Genomic DNA, 19207 nt, shown 5'->3' on the forward strand with positions numbered 1-19207 from the left:
ATATAGGACTTTAATATTTTGTCTCTATTTTTTTTAACTGTAATGTATTGGCATATTCCTATGTGCCAGGAGATTTTGCCAGTCCATAATAATATGCAGAGGCATCTGTTATGACAAGAATAAAGTCCTATGTCCCCTGTATTAAAAATGTTAGGCTTTTTTTGTCGTGTTGTAATTTATGTAATTAATTTAATTTAGTGATTTCTAGAAAGACATACTGTAATATGCAGGGTATCTGCATTAGATTTCTCAGCTGCTTGATTGATTCAGGGATTTATTCGGTTTCCATATACGTAGTGAGTACAGATTTTCTTCTTTTACATGGTCATTTCTCAGTGAGGGTCCGAGCAATGAGACCCCCACATAAGCTAAAACCAAGTGTTGTTTGTGAGTCAGGTGGTATTGTATGTACACTCTCATCAGGATAATCCATGTCCATAGTATTAGGTATTACTATTAGGGTATATGGATGTCATAGAGAAGGGTCTCCACTTGCCATCCCCCATTAGCCAAAAATGGTGCCATCTACAACAAACAAGATCTGAGACATCTTAACTTCACCAATATGACACAAGTGTTATATAAAACGAATCATGTGTATGGTTAATAAGCCACTTAATCATAGTATTCGGATAATTCTGGTTTGGTAGAATGAATATTTTTCTGCCAATGACTCCAATCGGTACATCGGAGGAATGAGGAAAAAAAGTAAAAGGACAGGTCAAAGGATAGGTCTTAGAGATTTGTTTTAATTTGGTCGTTTAAGAAATGGTGATATGCGCGTTACTGGCGGTTGTTTATTTTTCTCCTAGGACAAAATGATTTAATGCCTATATCATATTTCTGTTGAGCGAATTCCGCGCTAATTAGAGTGGGTGAAGTGTATAGGAGAAGAGAACACAAAGCTAAATCTCCAATTAACAGCTTAGTGTAGGTAAAAACATTCCCACTGATGCTGCATAAACGGTGGAAGTGCACACAGAGCTTATGACTAGACTTACTTTTGGGCCTCATACATTTCATGTTTCGTTTAGGGTCTATACTGTTTACTGATGGGATTGTGTACTTGTACTCTCTAGTTTAACATAAAGTTTACACTTGTTAACTAGGGGCATCTATCTATAGTCTATACCCACAATGGGTCATGTTGTATGTATAGCATATTATATAAAACATCTATCATTATTATATAAGACCTTTATGGTTATATATGTAATATATAAAGATCTGAAATGCCCTTGTCTCAGTCCTTACACTGATACAATATTACAAATAAACAACATATATCCCATATCAATGTACAAGAATGAGATTTTGGAGAAGTGTCACTATATATCTTAAAAGTAACTGGGCATAGAGAAAGAGCAAGGTGAGATGGATGGCATTCCATACAAGTGAATACAGTAGATCAGTGATTTTGTTAAGGATCTGCCAGGCACAGCTTCTGCATCCACGCCCATAGGTAATCAGTCTGAACCTGCTTCTATGTCTGTGAGACTGACTCCATCTTCCACCACTCAGGATGGCAGGCTTAGGAGTGGGAGAGCCTATCACAGCCTGACCAGATGGAGCTAGCTCCCGCCCTCTGTCTATTTATACCTGCCTTTCCTGTTCCTCCTTGCTTGTGATTCTTCTCGTTTTGGTTTCCTGGCCCTGCTGCAGCTTCTTGAACCATTTGACCCTGCTTCATATTGACCCTGGCTTACTGACTACTCTCCTGCTCTGCGTTTGGTACCTCGTACACTCCTGGTTTGACTCGGCTTGTTCACTACTCTCCTGCTCTGCGTTTGGCACCTCGTACTCTCCTGGTTTGACTCGGCTCGTTTACTACTCTTGTTGCTCACGGTGTTGCCGTGGGCAACTGCCACATTTCCCTTTGTTCTGTGTTTCCTTGTTTGGTTGTCTGTCGTGCACTTACTGAGTGTAGGGACCGTCGCCCAGTTGTACCCCGTCGCCTAGGGCGGGTCGTTGCAAGTAGGCAGGGACTGAGTGGCGGGTAGATTAGGGCTCACTTGTCTGTTTCCCTATCCCTGTCATTACAGATTTGCTATGATTTATGTCAGACCCAATTAGTAATAAGGAAGGCATCTGGCAACACACCCTTTAGATGAAATCGCCCTTTAAAATAACTTGACACATATACAGTATGGATAATATTAGATTGCACACCTGCCTAATTGTAATTTTGTCATTCAACCTTCACAAAAAATGTCTGGTTCCAAGAAGTGTGCATGCTTAACTGCCGCTCCATGCAAACTTCTCCTCACGTTGGTGATGCTGCTGGGTAGGGACCGAGGTCCCAGTTTTAGTGATTGGTCAGACCCCACCGATCTAACATTTATCACCTATTTAGTGGAGAGGTAATAAATGTTATCACCTGAAATACCCCTTTATTTATCACCTATTTAGTGGAGAGGTAATAAATGTTATCATCTGAAATACCCCTTTATTTATCACCTATTTAGTGGAGAGGTAATAAATGTTATCACCTGAAATACCCCTTTATTTATCACCTATTTAGTGGAGAGGTAATAAATGTTATCACCTGAAATACCCCTTTATTTATCACCTATTTAGTGGAGAGGTAATAAATGTTATCACCTAAAATACCCCTTTAAACCAAAGGTTCACCAAAAGCATTATATTACTGTCAGTTTCCTAATACTGTATAGTAAACCCCTTTTACCTGAATCATTGCCTTTGTCAGAGGGAGCAACTTAAAAGGCAGCCCCAGGAAACCAAATTCTCCGAGGTGGCTTCAAAATGTCTACATTCTGTCAAAGGAGAGAAAAAAAATGGTCACAATGGCTCACATTAACTAATGCTGTCTAATAGTTAGACAGCATAACTTCAGACCTGGCAGTCACAAAATGCACCAAATTTATCACAGTGGTGCATGCTGTATGATAATTTTGGCGCATCTTTTATGACCTGTTAGACACTTCTCTCTTCCTTATACCACCTTTGATTTAGCTTATTTAACGCCATAATTTGGTCACTTTTTTTGGTGCATTCTTCGACACATTCTAGACCCAAACACAGTAGTAAATATGTCCAATGAGTTCTTCATTATCTTGCTAGTGGCAGGGAGAGCAGTCATGGGGAATTTGATTTCCCTGCATCTGCTTTCTTCAACTTACCCGAAGCGCTCCTACTTGTAAAATGATCCTAGTAAATTACTGCTAATGAAATTCCCTTTTGTCCATTAAATATAGGGCATATTACATTCACAGTGTATTCAGATTTCAGAATGCAATGTACAGCCATACATATAAAAAGATTTGTATTACGTTTATAGGGATTTCTTCAGTTCAGTTCAGAAATACTGATGTGAGTTACGTTTTTGTCCCATATAATATGCCGCTGTGATGTCACCTAATGGCAGGTGTCTTATTATCAAGAACTGTGTAATTAGCATTGCTGATCGTATTGACCTTCGCGCCTATTAGATAATAGTGAGGAATGTGTAGCACATCTATGAAAGTCACAGTATGTTTACCTTGGGCTTGTGCACTGAAACTTTGCTTTGTCTATGTTTGTGTATTAATATTAATCCTTCCAAGAGACTTGCGTGCCTAAACTGACATGAGCATCATGAAGAAACAATATAAGACTCCTTAGGAAAGTATACATTCTTCTGTTCCCAAGGAATTTCAGTTTTGTTTCACATCATAGCGACTCTATAATTGCAAAGGCAAATTCACCTCCGAACTCACAGTTTAATGATTTTATTTTACTCTCCACACGCAAAAAGGCACGGTGTGAATGGGAATTAATATTTTCCTACTCACAGCAATACATGTTTGCCAAACAAAAGCACTCAAAAGAGCATTACCATTTTTTATGAATCCAGCCTTACCTGTGAAGTTACCTTACCTCAATGTTACCTTAACCGGTGGGGTCCGACCAATCACTATAAATGCACATCCGTGTGCTGTCTGTGTTTTGCGCATCAATTACATTAAAAAACAAAAGTGCTTGTGAGTGCGTGAAAAACGCTGCAAAGCACACTGATGCATAACGCGACGCACACAAACAGATTTACGCGCATTTTGTACGCGTGTAAATCTGTCACGCTCGTGTAAATGTAGTCTTCTAGATTTGTTTTTGGTGAGATGCACATATATATACTTGCATACCTCTCATCTACATGTGACCTTTGTCCACGTATGTGGTGTATTTATGTATGCTTGCTGTTATCTATATATGAGATTAGTTTCTAAGACTACTATACTCAGAAGACAATCTTCCTGTACGTCTTCTGTTAGGCCCCATGCACACGACCGGCGTTTTTATCCGTAATTACGGATGATCTGCAGACCCATTCATTTCAATAGGCCACAGACACCTTTACGTATATTTACAGATGTGTGTTCAGGCCGTAGAAATGATCCGCAAAATATAGAACATGTCCTATTCCTGTCTGCAATTGCGGCATGGACTCGCCCATAGAAGTCTATGGGCGCGTGAAAAGTTGCGGAAGGCTATGGATGTGCATTCATAGCTGTCTGTAATTGTGGAAGCGTTGCTATGCGACAGCAGGGGATTCCTCAAGAAAATGTAGCCTGAGCGATCATGTGAACTTCTCAAGGGGTTGGGACATATTGGTGACATAATTTGTAGCCTTAGTTTTTTTTTGTTTTTTTGCTGAGTCGTAAATACGGATACACTACGAATGCACTACGGACCGTATTTGCGAACAGTGTGCCAGATATGCGGATGACTTTCGGTTTACTACACATCCATACTTGCGGACAGTAAAACAAACTATGGTCGTGTGCATGAGGCCTAAGAGCAATAATCCTGTACTGGAGCCTTGGAAGAAGATCATACAGCTCTGTGAAGACTTTAGTACTTAATTCACAGTATGGACTCTGTGAGGTCTGTAGTGAAATAATCCTAATAACAAGTATAGTAAAGAAACATAATAGTATCTACTGTAAGTCCTCTATATTACTATTGTTTCTATTGAACAGAGGAAACAATTTGCTTGTAAGCTCAGTTATAAGTGGCAGAGTAAGGTGGTACAGCACCCAGGGCAAAGATGCGGAACCATTTACATCACCCTTGGTTTCCAAACATAAATATGACACAACTGCATGATGTAGCTTTTGGTTAAGCTTCTGTATGCTCTGATGGCATTAAATCTTTTTAATAAGCCATAAAAAACCAAAGAATATCCCTTGCCGAGGATTACTGTAGCTAATGCACAATTCACATTCAAAACACATTTCTGCAGCTGAAGTACAGAAAAATAATCCTATTCTAGGTTGGTTATTGACCTTGATATGAAATGTGTCCTGGAGAAGTGGGCCAGCACTGGGGGTGTAAGATATTGATAACATTCTAATCAACCTTAATTGAAAAGTACAATTTTATCTTCATTATTGTTACTAGCCCCTACTAGGGGAGATGCACCTGACAAATTTTCAAACATCTTCTTGTCTTTCTCCAGAATCGTTCCTGAAAACAGTTTATTGGAAAACATTCCATGTTTAGAAAAGGAAGATCGCAGCTACTGGAAAAGATCTCCAAAGGAGTAAGTCATTGGATTTATTTAGTATCTGTTTGTAGAGATATATGCCATAGGAGTCTCAAGGGTAGGATTTAGCACCTGTCTATGTGACCTATCTGCTTAGAGGTGCCTACAATAGTAGACTGATACTCAGTAGTTGTGACAGAATGGTCAGCCTGTTTCTTTTATAAAATATTTTAATAAAAATTTAGTAAGGAGATACTTTAACCCCCGAGGGCCCCAGTGCATTATCTGTAACAGGGCACCCATGTCACATTTTTAATACTGGTGTTTTTCTATGTTGCAGAGATGCCCTTGAGCTCCCTCAGGCACCAGGGCCCAGATACAACTATGTTACTACCTCTGCAGACCATAGCTACGCCCCTGTAGATACTCTTTTGGCAGAAGAATCACTTTATATGGTGGACGAGAGCAGGGATACCACCCAGTAGCAGCAGTGGCAAACCAGGGTCGGCTGATCATTGGGCTACTAGGCTACTGTGCAGAGGCGTAGCTAGGTTCTCCAGCACCCGGGGCAAAGATTCGGTTTGGCGACCCCCCAACCACTTTCCCGACATCTCTTTCCCCCTCGCCGTGTTTGTTTTCTCTACCAATCAATGACGTGTCATTTCTCTTCCACATTTCTTTTTATGTAACTCGCGCATTAAAAACATTTGTACATTTTACAAGCAATATAGTTCTATACACAACACCAGAACCAAGCTCAGTACATAAATACAACACCAGCACAAGTACAACTCAATTTAGTGCAACCCCTGCCGTATAGGTATGTACGGCGTAAAACTACAGCTCCCAGCATGGCCCGAACACTGGTAAGAATATGCTGGGAGATGCTGTTTCAAAAAAATAAATCATATCATAATCATCTCGCTGCAGATCACACAGTGACTACAATACTGATTAGAGGCAGAATAAACATTTACATTAAGTGACTCACCGGTGACGTCTCAGGTTCTAGTTCTTTTTCTCCAGACCTCTAGACCTCTATGATGACTTCTCCCGGTCACAGACCATTTCTGCAGTTTGCCGCTCAGATGTCTTCAGCTTCTCACTTTTCCAACATTTCTACACCTATAAACAAAGATAAAGTTCTCATTATACCACACACTACGCCCCTAAATATAATAGTGACATACACTGCACCTCTAATTATAATAGCACCATACAGTGTCTCTCACACACACACACACACACACACACACACACACACACACCGTGCCCCCTATAGATAGTGCCTGCCATAGAGCCCCCTGTAGATAGTGCCCCCATATAGCCCACCCCTGTATATAGTGTCCCACAAATAGCTCCCCCTATAGTGCTCCACAGATAGCCCCCACTGTAGATATAGCCCACCCCTGTATATAGTGCTCGCATATAGTCCACCCTTGTATATAGTGCTCCACATATAGTCCACCCCTGTTTATAGTACTCCACAGATAGCCCACACATGTATATAGCCCCCCCGTAGATATAGCCCACCCCTGTATATAGTGCTCCACATATAGTCCACCCCTGTATATAGTGCTCCACATATAGTCCACCCCTGTATATAGTGCTCCACAGATAGCCCACCCCTATATATAGCCCCCTGTAGATATAGCCCACCCCTTTTATATGGTGCTCCATAGATAGCCCACCCCAGGTATATAGCCCCCCTGTAGATAGAGCACCCCTGTAGATTAAGCCCCCCATGTAGATAAAGCCCACCTGTAGATAAAGCCACCCCGTAGATAAAGCCCCCCTGTAGAAAAAGCCCCCTGTAGATAAAGCCACCCCCGTAGATAAAGCCCCCCTTGTAGATAAAGCCACCCCGTAGATAAAGCCACACAGTTTTTTATTACAATAAAATAACAAACTATTCAAACTCACCTTAATCCCGTTCCCACGCCGGCCGGCAGCAAAGGAGACCTTCCCTCTTCTACGCAGGTCTCCTGGTGTTGAAAGAAGCGTCTATGAAAAGCGCTGATTGGCTGGGCAGAATGACTTTCCCTGTCAGTCAGCGCCTTTCAGCGACGGAAGCACGATACCGCTTCACTCGTAGAAAAGCGCTGAATGGCCATTCATTGCTTCTAATTGTACCTGTTTCCTATAGCCGCAGGTACAATTATAGTGCAGGAGGGGGTGGCGCTGGCACCCCCTCTAAGTTGCACCCGGGGCACATGTCCCGCTTGCCCCCCCCCTAGCTATGCCCCTGTTACTGTGTATATATTAATTTTAAGGGAACCAACCGAATCATTGCCTCCAATGAAAGAAAGCCTGCCTAAGCCACATTTGTCTGTATGTGTTTTACATTAAAAATATTAAAAGATATTATTATTACAATGTTTTTACAAACCAATAAAATGCAACTCAAGAAATGGAGGGAGCACACATATATATATATATATATATATATATATATATATATATATATATATATATATATACTGTAGATAGATATATCTATCTATATATAAATAGATAGATAGAAAGATAGATAGATAGATAGATAGATAGATAGATAGATAGATAGATAGATAGATAGATAGATAGATAGATAGATAGATAGATAGATAGATAGATCTATATCTATATATAACTGTATATATATATATATATATATATATATATATATATATATATATATATATATTAGCAGAGTTGCCCGGCTTAGAACGGGTCTATTTGTTGTTTGTTGTTTGTGTGTGTAGCTAAAAACTTGCCATGTGCGTTGCTGCAGGAGTCTTTCGTCTAAGTGCAGGGTTACTATTTTGAGGCATGAATCAAAGGGGTTCAATTTATAAGAATGCTGAAATCCAGTATAGGTACAGTGTAGTATAGGTACAGTCCATTCATGGCGAGTAAAGAAAGATGGCTGGATTCACTGGCGTAGCTATAGGGGTCGCAGCGGTCGCAATTGCGACCGGGCCCCGAAGCCAGGGGGGCCCACGGCCCCCCGCACCACATCAATAAAAAGTTACTATAGTAACTCGGGCCGCGGGCCCCTGTTACTATAGTAACATACTTTACTTACCTTCCTGGTTCCGGATCGCAGCGGAGGTCCTGACGTCAAGCGCTGTGCGCTGCGCATGACGTCACAGCGCTATGCCGCCGCGCACAGCATCGAGACTACAGAACTCCCGCCGCGGCCGAAGAGGAAGGTAAGGTTATCCCTGACTGGCGGGGTCCGACTCCCGGGACCCGCCAATCAGCTGTTTTGAAGGGGCCGCAGCACTCGTACGAGAGCTGCTCCCCTTCATTCCTGTCACTTCATTCCGGTCACACTGTGAATCCGTGTCGGCGATTCACAGTGTGGGCGCGAGTAGTGAAATGAAGGGGAAGCAGCTCTCGTACGAGTGCTGCGGCCCCTTCAAAACAGCTGATTTGCGGGTCCCGGGCGACACATCAGCTATTGATGGCCTATCCTGTGGATAGGCCATCAATGTTTAGGGACTGCACAACCACTAAGTCTACGATGTAGCAGGCTTAGGGGGCCCATGAGACAGGATCACAGATTGTGTGATCCTGTCTGCTGGGCCCTGTATCTAAGCCAATCACATGGTAGGCTTAGATACATGGCCCATGCGTGATCCTGTCTGCTGGGCCCTGTATCTAAGCCAATCACATGGTAGGCTTAGATACATGGCCCATGTGTGATCCTGTCTGCTGGGCCCTGTATCTAAGCCTACCACACTGTAGGTTTAGATACAGGGCCCCAGCACACAGTAATCTTATACTGTATAAGATTACTGTCTGCTGGACCCTGTATCTAAGCCTACCTTGTGGTAGGCTTAGATACAGGGTCCCACAGACAGTATCACACATGGGCCCTGTATCTAAGCCTTAGAGTATGTGCACAGACACTAATTACGTCCGTAATTGACGGACGTATTTCGGCCGCAAGTACCGGACTGAACACAGTGCAGGGAGCCGGGCTCCTAGCATTATAGTTATGTATGATGCTAGGAGTCCCTGCCTCGCTGCAGGACAACTGTCCCATACTGTAAACATGTTTTCAGTACGGGACAGTTGTCCGGCAGCGAGGCAGGGACTCCTAGCGTCGTACATAAGTATGACGCTAGGAGCCCGGCTCCCTGCACTGTGTTCAGTCCGGGACTTGCGGCCGAAATACGTCCGTCAATTACGGACGTAATTAGTGTGTGTGCACATACCCTAACACACGTGTTACTAATCGTTTTTCTTGTGTGTTTTCTTACAGGTTCGGTCGTTGGACTACGGCGGATTCCAGGACTACTTCGATGACAGCTTTTTTTTTATTAATAAAATGGTTAATGAGGGCTGTGTGGGTTTTTTTTTTATTTCAATAAAATATTTTTTCTATGTCTTTGTGTTTTTTTTTAAACTATATTACTACCGCCTTAGTAATGGCCGCCGGCTGATTGACAGCATCCATTGCTAAGGCGGGGCTTAGTGTTAGCCGATGCAGAGGCGAACACTAACCCCCTTTATTACCCCGGTACCCACCGCCACCAGGGGTGCTGGGAAGAGCCAGGTACGATCCAGTACCTGACCATCTGTAGTGATGGTCGGCCACTGGGGTGGCCGCAGGCTGGTATTATCAGGAGGGGAAAGGCCAAAAACAGTGGCCCTTCCCATCCTGGTAATGCTGCCTGCTGCTGCTTTATTGTATCTGGCTGGTTATGAAAATGGGGGGGGACCCCACGTCATTTAAAAAATAATTGGAAAGAACGATGTCGGGTCTCCCCCAATTTTCATAACCAGCCAGATACAACACAGCAGCAGCAGGCAGCATTACAAGGGTGGGAAGGGCCACTGTTTTTGGCCTTCCCCAGCCTAATACTACCAGCCTGCGGCCACCCCGGCGCCTGCCCGTCACTACAGATGGTCGGGTACTGGTTTGTACCCGGCTCTTCCCAGTGCCCCTGGTGGCGGTGGGTACCGGGGTAATAATGGGGGTTAGTGTAGCCTCTGCACCGGCTAACATTAAGCCCCGCCTTAGTAATGGAGTTTGTCAATCAGCCAGCGGCCATTACTAAGGCGGTGATAATAAAGTTTAAAAAGATACAAGCACATAGAAAAAATATTTTATTGAAATAAAAAAACACAACCCTCATTAACCATTTTATTGAGAATAAAAAAAACGCCGTCATTGAAGTCCTCGTATCCGAAGTCCAACAACCGAACCTGTAAAAAAAACACAAACACAAAAATAATCAGTAACACATAAAGAAGCAAAATTATTATTCTTACCTATCCTGGGTCCAGCGCTGGAGCCGCAATGTCAGCGAGCTGGGCCCTGTATCTAATCCTATCATGTGTGATACAGTCTGCTGAGCTGTGTATCTAATCCAATCATGTATGATACTGTCTGCTGGGCCCTATATCTAATCCGATCATGTGTGATACTGTCTGCTGAGCCACTGTATCTAATCCTATCATGTGTGATACTGTCTGCTGAGCCACTGTATCTAATCCAATCATGTGTGGTACTGTCTGCTGAGCCACTGTATCTAATCCTATCATGTGTGATACTGTCTGCTGAGCCACTGTATCTAATCCTATCATGTGTGGTACTGTCTGCTGAGCCACTGTATCTAATCCTATCATGTGTGGTACTGTCTGCTGAGCCACTGTATCTAATCCTATCATGTGTGATACTGTCTGCTGGGCCACTGTATCTAATCCTATCATGTGTGATACTGTCTGCTGAGCTGTGTATCTAATCCTATCATGTGTGATACTGCCTTCTGAGCCACTGTATCTAATCCTATCATGTGTGATACTGTCTGCTCAGCCACTGTATCTAATCCTATCCATAGTTTATAGGGTCGTAGTGCTATAGATATGCTATGCTGTCTCATATACACACTTTTTTTTGGGGCGGAGACATATGTATTGGGGCTATTTCCCTGACATTTTAAGCCCTGAGGGTATGTTCACACGGCAGCGTCCGTTACGGCTGAAATTACTGTGCTGTTTTCAGGAGAAAACAGCACCGTAATTTCAGCCGTAATGGCTTGTACTGGCGTCTTTTGCTGCGTCCATTACGGAAGTAATTGAAGCTGGTTTTCCATGGAGTCCATGGAAAACGGCTCCATTTACGTCTGAAGAAGTGACAGGCACTTTTTTACGCGCCGCCTTTTGACAGCGGCGCGTAAAAAAAAATGACCATCGGCACAGAACATCGTAAGACCCATTCAAATGAATGGGCAGATGTTTTCCGACGCTTTTGAGCCGCATTTTCGGACGTAATTCAATGCTAAAACGCCCGAATTACGTCCGTAAATAGTGTGTGTGTGAACCCAGCCTTAGTGACGCCCCGGCTGCTAGTGCTGCATTGTTGGGTCACTTAGGAGACCCAGCGATGCAGCTGAAAGCGGACCGTCGGCCATGAGAAGTTTGCGGGGGGGGGGCCCAGTAAGAATTTTTGCATCGAGGCCCATGAGCCTCTAGCTACGCCCCTGGCTGGATTGTTATGGAGACCCGGTGTAAAACAAAAATGACTGGGTTGAATGGGAAGCTGGTGTAAAACTGTGTGTATGTCAGTGAGATTAAGGCCATGTTCAGACGTGGTGGAATTTTTCCACTGCAAATGTTGGTGCAGATTTGGGGCAATTACGCAACGAATCTGCACCAACATTTGCATATTTGATAGGTAATTCAGACGTTGCAGATATCACAGCGGACTTGCCACAGATTTCAGTTTTTGCAATGCAAAGGCTGAAATCCGCAGTGAAATTCCGCTTCTTCTTCGCAATGTAATGAGCATGCTGCGGAGGGAAAATTCTGCACCGCAGCCTAATTTCCGCACAGTTATTTTCTGCAACGTCTGAACTAACTTTCCTAAAAATGTATAGAAAGAAATGAAAAAAACATCTGCTGCAGAATTTCACTGCGGACCGTCCGCAGCGGAATTCAACAGCAATTCCACCGCGTCAGAATGTGCCCTAAGAATCTCCTATTGCCTTTTTTATTTGTTGTGTAAGTAAATCTTTGTTTTTCAAAAACTATACTTTTTGCTTCTTGTTTGCAAAATTCTTAAGAAGAATTTATAACCACAATAGCACAAATCTTGAGGTTCTCAGGACAAAGTTTTCAAACTGGTCTTACATGGCCGATACAGCATAAATGCTTCTCTATTAAGGGTGCGCTCACATGTGGCGTACTTGCTTTGGATTTCCGCAGCGTAAACATAGGCTATTGAAAACGTTATTACATCTGCCTAAGGAAAAAATATTCTGCCACGCAAGAACTAGAGAAATCTTTCTGCATTGAAGAATATTTTTCCCATATTTTTATGCTGCGGAAAATCATAAGAGGACGCTGAAGGCACCCACACATAGGGAATGTAGTATAAATTAGAAATTTTGTGCAATTTATTTGTATTATATGTTATGCTATGCATTTCTAGACTGTATTTACACAGTTATTCTGTCTATGCCCCAACATTAAACAATCATAGCTTCCAACCAGCATCTCAGTCATGTTCTGCCTGGTCTGCATTCAGTTCTATGACTACTCTCTCAACAGACGCTTACGCTCTCACCTGTGTTTACATGTTAACAGTCACTTATAACATATTGCACCATCACCTCTCTACTTGACCTTTACTGTCATGAAATATTGCTGCTTTTGCCAGTACCCATAACCTATTCACTCAACAATTCTTCAGACTTGAACTGCTTTTGTCAAATCTGTATTTGTTTACCATTTAGTCTACTCTTATAGCAACCCTATTGTTGAAAAGACAAACACAAGAAAAGATTTATCACAATATCATAATATTATAATGGAACATATTCATGGTAACGTTTGTTCTGATGGGTCACCATTACAGTAGATTACAGTATTACTTGCCAGGAGCTCCATTATCTGGATTAAGGATTTTTCCTTATATATCTTTAGCTATGGGTTTTCTAGAAATACACGTTGATGCTCTATACTTAGACCTCAGGGGAGGACAAAGATAACAGAGGTTCCCGCTGCAAAAAATATATGTGCACCCCCTATCAATCAATAACTAATTTGTCAAGAGTGAACAGGTCTTCATAGCGGTTCTATAATAAATTCTAGAGCAGTGTGCCAATTTCTCCAGGAATCACAAACCATAGTAACACAGTCTTTTGCAATCCAGTAGACAGTAGGAAGCACTGTTGTCTTAAAATGGTTGCAGACCCTTTTACCTTCAGGGCCCTAGGGCGAATGTACAGGCTGCTCATACGGTATATTAGACACCCCTAGGACCAGGGCCGGACTCGCCATCTAGCAGTTGTGGCAAAAGCCAGATGGGCCGGTGAACAGTGGGCCATCTGCTGGCTGCCCAAACAATCAGTGTCGGACAGTCAGGCGTCCGTCCTTGAAGTGAGATGAGGAGGCGGTGGCGCGGCCTGCTGCCTCTCTGAGGGGGCGGCGGCGCCACTGAAACCAGCCGCCGCCACCCCCTCCGGAACTAATTGTACCTGTGTCTATATGGCTGACCATTCAGCGCCTTACAATGACGCCGATTGGCGGGGCAGAATGACTTGCCCTGCCAATCAGCGCCTTTCAATGATTTTAGTGGCGCAATGACATCATTGCACTGCTTCCGTTGTTGAAAGGCGCTGATTGACGGGGCAAGTCATTCTGCCCTGCTAATCAGGACGGAGTGGGAACGGGATCAAGGTAAGTATGTAAAGTTGTTTTTTTTTTCACTTAAATGTGTGAGTGGCATTATCTACAGGGGGAAGCTATATGTGGGACACTATCTACAGGTGACACTATATGTGGGGCCCAGTGTACAGGGGAGGCTATATGTGCTACACAAAGGAGGGCCTATATGTGGGGCACTGTATACAGGGGGAGTTATATGTGAGGCACAATCTACAGGAGAGGCTATATGTGGGACACTATCTATAGGGGAGGCAATATGTGGAGCACAATCTACAGGGGAAGCTATATGTTGGATACTATCTACAGGGGGCGCTATATGTGGGGCACAATCTACAGGGTAGTCTATATGTGGGTCACTATCTGCAGGGAGGGCTATATGGGGGACACCATATACAGGGGGGGCTATATGTGGGGCATCATCTACAGGGGGGCTCTGTGGGGCACTATCTATGGGGAGGACTGTGTGTGTGGGACACAGTGTATGGTGCTATTATAATCAGGGACACCGTATGGTGCTATTATAATTAGAGATGCAGTGTATGAAACTATTATATTTAGGGGTACAGTGTGTGGAAACCATGAGAATGTTATCTTCATTTATAGGTGAAGAAATGTTTGAATAGTGAGTAGCTGAAGATATCTGAGCGGTAAACTACAGAAATGGGCTGTGGCCAGGAGAAGTCATCATAGAAGCCTGGACCAGATGGAGAAGAAAAGAGAACAACTAAGATCTGAGATCGTTACCAGTGAGTCACTTAATGTAAATGTTTATTCTGCCTCTAATCAGTACTGTAGTCACTGTATGTTCTGCAGCGAGATGATGGGTGGTATGATTTTTTTTGTGAAACAGCAACTCCCAGCATATCCTTACCATTGTTCGGTCCATGCTGGGAGCTGTAGTTTTACGCCGTACAATCCTATACGACAGGGTTTGCTCTAAATTTAGCTGTATTTATGCTAGTGGTGTATTTATGTACTGAACTTGGTACTGGTGTTGTATATATGTACTGAGCGTGGTTCTGGTGTTGTATTTATGCACTGAGCTTTGTTCTGGTGCTGTATATATGTACTGAGCTTGGTTCTGGTAATGTATATATGTAATGAGCTTTGTTCTGGTACTGTATATATGTAATGAGCTTGGTTCTGGTACGGTATTCATGTTTAAGCTTGGTTCTGGAGCTGTAATTATATTGAATATATTTATAACCACAAAATTGCAGGGCAGATGGAATTGTTTTCAATTCATTGTATATTTAGTGGGGAACCTGTCTGGTAGTTTTAACCCCCTAAACCGCCACCCTGCAGTAATACATGACCTGACAATATTTCCAAACATTCCCCTGTATGTTGTTTTCAGATGCAGAAAAATCTATAAAATCAACTTTTAAACCGGTGCACACTATAGGCTAATTACTCATTAAAAAATCATGGGGCGGTACCGCTATCCTGAGGCGTTACATAGTCCTGCATCCAAACCCACCTTTCCATGCATAACTAACATCACACTAGCTGTTATACATCACTGCATGTCTCCTCTAACTTTCTCGGATGTGCCATTGCCTTGTACTACTTGGGCACACACCATGCAGCGAGGTGTGCTATGCCCGACTGCACCGCGCATGCCAGTAAACGGTAGTAATATGTTCAGATAGTATAATAATACATTGCATATTTATAGAGAAAAGTAAATGGTACAGCGCCTCTTCCAGGCATGTCATTGATAAGAAGTTAAAATACATATGTGAGTTCTGCCACTAGAACTTTTTCTGATGTTTCATTCTGTATCATCACTTATTTTATAGTCGTGTTTATCAGTAGTTAAGCTCATACTTCTCCTTATCTGCTTTCACATTGCAGAGAATTCTACAGGTCAAAGAAGTAAGTCTTCATTTTATGGTTTAGTCATTTACTCTTTCTTTTAATAAGTGCTTTTTTGCCTCTGGAAATGTAATATATTTAACTTTTTCTCTTATGAAACACAATAGTGTTTAGCGAATTTCCCGAATTTTATTTTGGGGCCGAGTCTATCAAATCGTCCCTGAAATTCGTTTCGGGTCAAATAAATTTGTCACAAATCAAAAGTCCCCCGATAGTCCTGTCAGACTAAGGCCTCATGCACACGAACGTAAAAACGCCCGTAATTATTGCCTGTAATTACGGGCTCATAGACTTCTATTGGCCACGGGTACCTCCCCGTATGCTTACGGGAAGGTGCCCGTGCCGTTGAAAAATATAGAACATGTCCTATTTCAAGCCGTAATAACGGCACGGGCAGGCCCATAGAAGTCTATGGGGCTCCCGTAATTTTGGGTGTCTACTTGTGTGCACCCGTAATTACGGGAGCGTTGCTAGGCGATGTCAGGGGATAGTCACTGTCCAGGGTGCTGAAAGAGTTAAACGATCGGCAGTAACTTTTTCAGCACCCGGGACAGTGACTACCGATCACAACATAGATCAACCTGTAAAAAAAAACGTTCATACTTACCCAGAACTCCCTGCTTCTTCCTCCAGTCCGGCCTCCTGGGATGACGTTACAGCCCATGTGACCGCTGCAGCCAATCACAGGCTGCAGCGGTCACATAGACTGACGCGTCATCCAGGGAGGTCTGGCTGGATGTCGAAAGAGGGACGCGTCACCAAGAACACGGCCGGGTAAGTATGAATTTCTTTTACTGCGGAAAGGGCTGTCCCTTCTTTCTATCCTGCACTGATAGAGAGAAGGGGCTGCCGATTAGTGCAGTGCAATTCAATTTTGCAGCGAAAATGTGGCCGTAAACGCGGGTGGAATACTGGTGACACCGGACCCGTATTTATGGGCACGGGTCCGTAAATACTGTTGCAATACGGGTCGAATACGTGTGACCAAGGACCCGTATTTATGCCAGTATTTACGGGAGGAAAAAAATATGTTCGTGTGCATGAGGCCTCAAAGAGTGAAACAAGGCAATCGGGCACTTGCGATTCCACAAAAAACAACAACATACCAACTCCACTGGTCTTCCGTAGTGACATCATCTCACCTTCCGACAGGGATGCGACACTACAGTAGGGAAGGTGGTGAATGTGGTATTTTTTTAGGGTACAAACACACAAAGCGTGTTCAGGGCGGATACGTTGAGTAGCGTATCCACCCTAAACACCACAGGGAATGCCGTCCGAAAAATCGCACCACATTGTTCATACTTACCCCCTCCCTCTTCTGTGTGCGTAGTCTGGCCTCCTGGGATGACGTTGCAGGCCATGTGATCGCTGCAGCCTGTGATTGGCTGCAGCAGTGACATGGGATGAAGCGCCATACCAGGAGGCCGGACTGGAGAGAAAGCAGGGAACTCTGGGTAAGTATGACTTTTTTTTCTTTCTCACTTGCGATTTTTGCAGCGGAATCGATGCGATTCCGCCGCAAATGTCGCAACACACACTACTTTGTTCCGGGTTTAAGCACCCCATTGAATTTAATGGGGAAAACCTGCAACAGAAGAGCTGCGATTCCGCAGCATTAATTGACAAGCTGCAGCTGAAGAAGGCGCACCGCAGGTTAATTTATTAGGGGGTTTTTTTGGAGGCTTTTTTTCGTTGTGTGGGGACGAGATTTGTTCAAATCTCACCCACCCTGCTTCTACTGTAATATGCTGCAGATTTTCCGCAATGAATTTGTTGTGGAAAAATCTGCAGTGTTTACGCCGTGTGTGTGTGTGTGTGTGTGTGTGTGTGTGTGTGTGTGTGTGTCTGTGTGTGTGTGTGTGTGTGTGTGTGTGTTTGTATCCTTAATCACCTCTCCTTTTTTTCTATAATTGCAAAATTTGGGGATTTTGGCGAATCCGAAACTTTTGGGAAATGAATTTGATTCGTGACGAATCGGTTGGCTCATCTCTAAAAGACAATGGAAGTATTCTTATAAGTGAAATATTCTTATACCTGACACTCACATGCTCATTGGAGGCGCTTTCAGTGATGGACTTATATCAAGTCCAGAGTCAACGCAGCCGTCTACCAGGAAATTGTCGAGCACTTCATGCTTCCCTCTACTGACAAGCTTTATGGAGATGCTGATTTCATTTTACAGCAGGACTTGGCACCTGCCCACACTGCCAAAAGTACAAATACCTGTAGAGATGAGCGAACTTATGAAAAGTTCGGTTCGGCTGGTTCGCCGAATTTCATGAAAAAGTTCGATTCGGACCGAACTAGATCTGTCCGAACCTGTAATACAAGAAAGCCCCTAAAAATTGTGTATAACACTGTTTAAAAGCCCTAGAAGCCCTGTATAACACTCTTAGGTCACCCATGAGTGTATCCAAGTACTTTTGAGCTGTCTTTAATGCAAAGTTAGTGTCAAAGTTACGCCAACATGTATGGCTATAGGAAAACGGATGGGACACGGTGATAACTAACAGAAACCACTGCACTTGTGCATGTTGTATGCTTAATGCATTGTTAAAAAAGGTACAAAAATTAACCATTTTTGGCGGCAGATGCCTGCCAGGGTTCATACATATAAGGTGGTAAAAGAAGAAGCAATGGCTTTTGACAAGCCCTCAAAAAATGTACCCTTTTTATTGGCAGATGCCTGCCGGGGTTCTTCCATACATGGATGTAAAAGCAACAAGCAATGGCTTTTGACAAGCCCTCAAAAAATGTACCCTTTTTATTGGCAGATGCCTGCCGGGGTTCTTCCATACATGGATGTAAAAGCAACAAGCAATGGCTTTTGACAAGCCCTCAAAAAATGTACCCTTTTTATTGGCAGATGCCTGCCGGGGTTCATCCATACATGGATGTAAAAGCAACAAGCAATGGCTTTTCACAAGCCCTCCAAAAATTTACCCTTTTTATTGGCAGATGCCTGCCGGGGTCCATCCATACATGGATGTAATGTAAAAGCAACAAGCAATGGCTTTTGACAAGCCCTCCAGGCCTGCTTGTAGCAGACGGCAGTGGAGGTGTATTGGTGGTAGTAGAGGTAGCCAACGGACAGCAAGGGTGGTAGTAGTAGTAGCAGCACATTAAAAGACACTGGACAGTCACAGGACAAAGCCCTGTGGTGGGGCAGGCCTCAGGCCT

The 19207-nt window shown here is 43.3% G+C and overlaps 1 protein-coding gene across 1 annotated transcript in view; it reads left to right on the plus strand.

Moving 5' to 3' along the window:
- The first annotated feature begins 5477 nt into the window (after positions 1-5477).
- SHROOM3 (shroom family member 3) overlaps positions 5478-19207 on the plus strand; it is a 187164-nt gene continuing 173434 nt past the window's right edge. The window contains exon 1 of the mRNA XM_075861621.1: positions 5478-5539. The gene's annotated coding sequence lies outside the window, so the exon portion shown is untranslated. The remainder of the gene's footprint in view (positions 5540-19207) is intronic.

This window comes from Rhinoderma darwinii, chromosome 1 (genome assembly GCF_050947455.1).
Source record: "Rhinoderma darwinii isolate aRhiDar2 chromosome 1, aRhiDar2.hap1, whole genome shotgun sequence".
NCBI classification, from domain to species: domain Eukaryota; kingdom Metazoa; phylum Chordata; class Amphibia; order Anura; family Rhinodermatidae; genus Rhinoderma; species Rhinoderma darwinii.